The sequence below is a fragment of the Psammomys obesus genome, unplaced genomic scaffold (genome assembly GCF_907164565.1).
Source record: "Psammomys obesus unplaced genomic scaffold, mPsaObe1.curated_primary_1811, whole genome shotgun sequence".
NCBI classification, from domain to species: Eukaryota; Metazoa; Chordata; class Mammalia; order Rodentia; family Muridae; genus Psammomys; species Psammomys obesus.
In genome coordinates this window covers 20,843,962-20,846,958 of record NW_026596117.1, presented here as the reverse complement: position 1 = coordinate 20,846,958, position 2,997 = coordinate 20,843,962, and positions in this window count along the sequence as shown.

Sequence of the window (2,997 nt, the reverse complement as noted above, 5' to 3'; positions counted from 1 at the left end):
TAGTCTAAGAAAATGGCTTTTTTTTTTTTTTTTTTTTTTTTTTTTATCTAGTATGAATGAGACTTGTTGCTCTCTTAGAAGGGATTATCAACAAACCAAATGTTTTTTGGATTAACAGTTTCTTCTATAACCTGGTAACTCTCGGCTGCTCTTGTCTGAAATGTCTCGTACTTTTTGCTGCTGAGCCTCGGACTAGGACTCTAAAGCTGTTTCCTAAGGGCAAGAGCTGTGTCTCACTTGGACTTGAATTCAACGAAACCTTTTGCCACAGCGTCTACAAACCCAGACTGCTTCGGTATTCTTGCTGAGAATCCAGTGTTGCCAGAAACGGCTCCCTCACTTCTCAGAGTTAACACACCGGCTGTTTTGTGCTCTGAGGCTTTTAGTGGCTTGGTCACAATTTCTTTTCAAATTTATCACACTTGAAGCACCGAGCAGTTTGATATCTAAGGCTTTTGGTGGCTCCTGGGAAAGCTGATGGTGGTAATCGCTTAACCTGAGCCTGCTCCTCTGGCAGCTCATTCTGCTCAGGATTAACCCTTTCTCCTGAAATGGCTGTTTCTCTTTAACCCTTTCACTTTGTGTGGTCTTCTGCTCTTTCTGGCTCCCAAGCCCACCCAGGGGCTTGAGAATTTGACATCAAAAGTGCATGGAGCATGGCAGGGCAGCAGTTGCGCCTAACTCCCGGCTCTCCAGTACCAGGTCTGAACCCTTCTGCACTCCCTTTTCCAGCAGTGCTGTTTGCTGCTCAAGGGCTTTCATCTCTACCTGCAAACTCTAGTTGCACTTCTGATTTTACTAGTTCATCTTTTTTTTTTTTTCCGGTTCCTTCTATCACTCCATATTCACTTACAACTTTTTCAAAACAGTCATTCTCCCAACCTTTTTTGAGATGGAATACAGGAGAAAGACTAAGCAAAAGCAGAAAATCGCCTGTGGAAACAGTGGGAGAGATCCCAGCAGCAGCAGCTGCAGTAAACCCTTTGCTCATATCCTAAAACAGTGTTATTTTTTCATACCCTGCTGTCTCCTTTATAGCATTAGAAACCAGATTTTCCATTCTAAGCCCTACGTCTGGGCATCACTTGTAGCGTGTACGTTTAAAGCTTTTTTTTTAGCTTCTTACGCCTTTTCCTACTCTACCCCAGTTCCTTCCAACACCAGGCAGGAGAAAGGAGGTTAGTGGGGATGGGACAGAGTTGCTGCTGTTTAGGGTCATTGTTTTTGTTGTTTATTGGGGGGGGGGGGAGATGGGCAAGTCCAACCTCATGTCCGGATAGCTTCAATTTCTCAGCAAACTGCATCAAAAGCAACCAGCCTTCTTTCCCAGAGCCCCTTTCTTTCTCTCAGCTCTGGCATTTATTCTCTCTTCAGAGTCCTCGGGCTTAGACTATCTGCAGATGGGAAAGAGCCCCTCTCAGAGCCCACACAAGGCAAGTACTTTGCTGCTCTGGACAGACTGAATCAGCCCCATATCCCACACTTGGGATTAAAACAAAAACATGTTTACAATAACATAACTGAGTTATGTGAAGACAAAACTTCCACAGCACATGTGCCACTGTATCCAACAAAAACCTTTTTTTTTAAGTTAGTGGACTGTTTAAGGAAGTGAACTCTAGGCTTGTCTCTGTGAATGAGTTCTTGAACACTAGAATTAACCTGCCTGGTAGCTGCCACCTCTGGGAGATTTAAAGGTGAGGCTAAGAAAGGAAGCCACTATGGTACCAGTACCACAGCTGTTCCTCAGCCTACCCAGGTATGAGAAACGCCTTGAAGAAAATGCAGATGTCTCTGCTGTGTGACTTCTCAGCGGAGTGAGCAGTGACAACTGATACTTCCAGACCTCAGCAGGGTCTGTTCTCTGTAGAGAATTGCTTCTGTAGGCATGGTCTGGGAAACGAACTTTTGCCCTGAAGTACAGAAAGCTCATTGGAAGTGGAACAGGAGAAGGGGGATGTCCAGATTTGCTACAGTGTTGAGACTTGTCAAACCATGCGCTAGAAATAAGATAGATTGACTGGGGGCAGTTGTATGTCTCTTTAGTCCCAGCTACTTGGGGATCTTGGAAAAATACTTGAGCCTGTACTTTTAAGGTCAGTCTCCGCAGCCTGGCAAGACCCTGAAAAACCAGAAGAGTTTGCTATGTGGTACTTTCCTTGCTGCTGTGATGAAATGCCTGACAAAAGCAATCTAAGGAGGGACTTCCTTTGGCTCGGTTTGAAGGTACAGTTTGTTATGGCAGGAGAGGTTCGTCACTGCCACCACAGTGAATAAGCAGAGGGCGATGAGAACTGCTGCTCAACGCCTTCTCATTCAGTCATGGGGAGGGGTCCACCCGGAAGAGCCCACCCCCAGTTAAGGTCAATCATTAGCCCTCAGCTGAAACTCACCTTCCCAGACATTGCCAGAAGTGGTGTCTCCATGGCAATTGCAATCAAGATGACAATGATTCTTTTTTGAAAGATTTATTTGTTTGTTTTATATATATGAGTCTTCTATCTGCATGTACACCCATATGCTAGAAGAGGGCATCAGATTATATTTTAGATGGTTGTGAGCCACTATGTATTATCTGGGAATGGAACTCGGGGCCTCTGGAAGAGCAGTCAGTGCTCTTAACCTCAACCCCGACAATGAAGATTAATCATGGCAACTGGGCTATATAGAAGTGTACCAGGGCGCTGGGTGAGGTGCACACTGGCATCCCAGCATTCGGTAGAGGCATGAGAATTAGGAATCCCAGCTCATCTTTGCCTTCATCATGAGTATAAGGTCTCAAAGAAAAACCAAGGAAGTGGTCCAGCTCCAGGATATATTTAACACTCCTCCCAGTGGCATCATTTTATTCAGTAGCAAATGATACACATTATTATTTAATGAAGTTTCTTATAAAATTTACTTTGATTTTTAGTTTAAAAGAGTAGAACTCAAAAAAGCCTAAAGAATTTTTACTTTTCCTCAGAGCACTGGTTTTCAAGCTGTACACACAAGAGC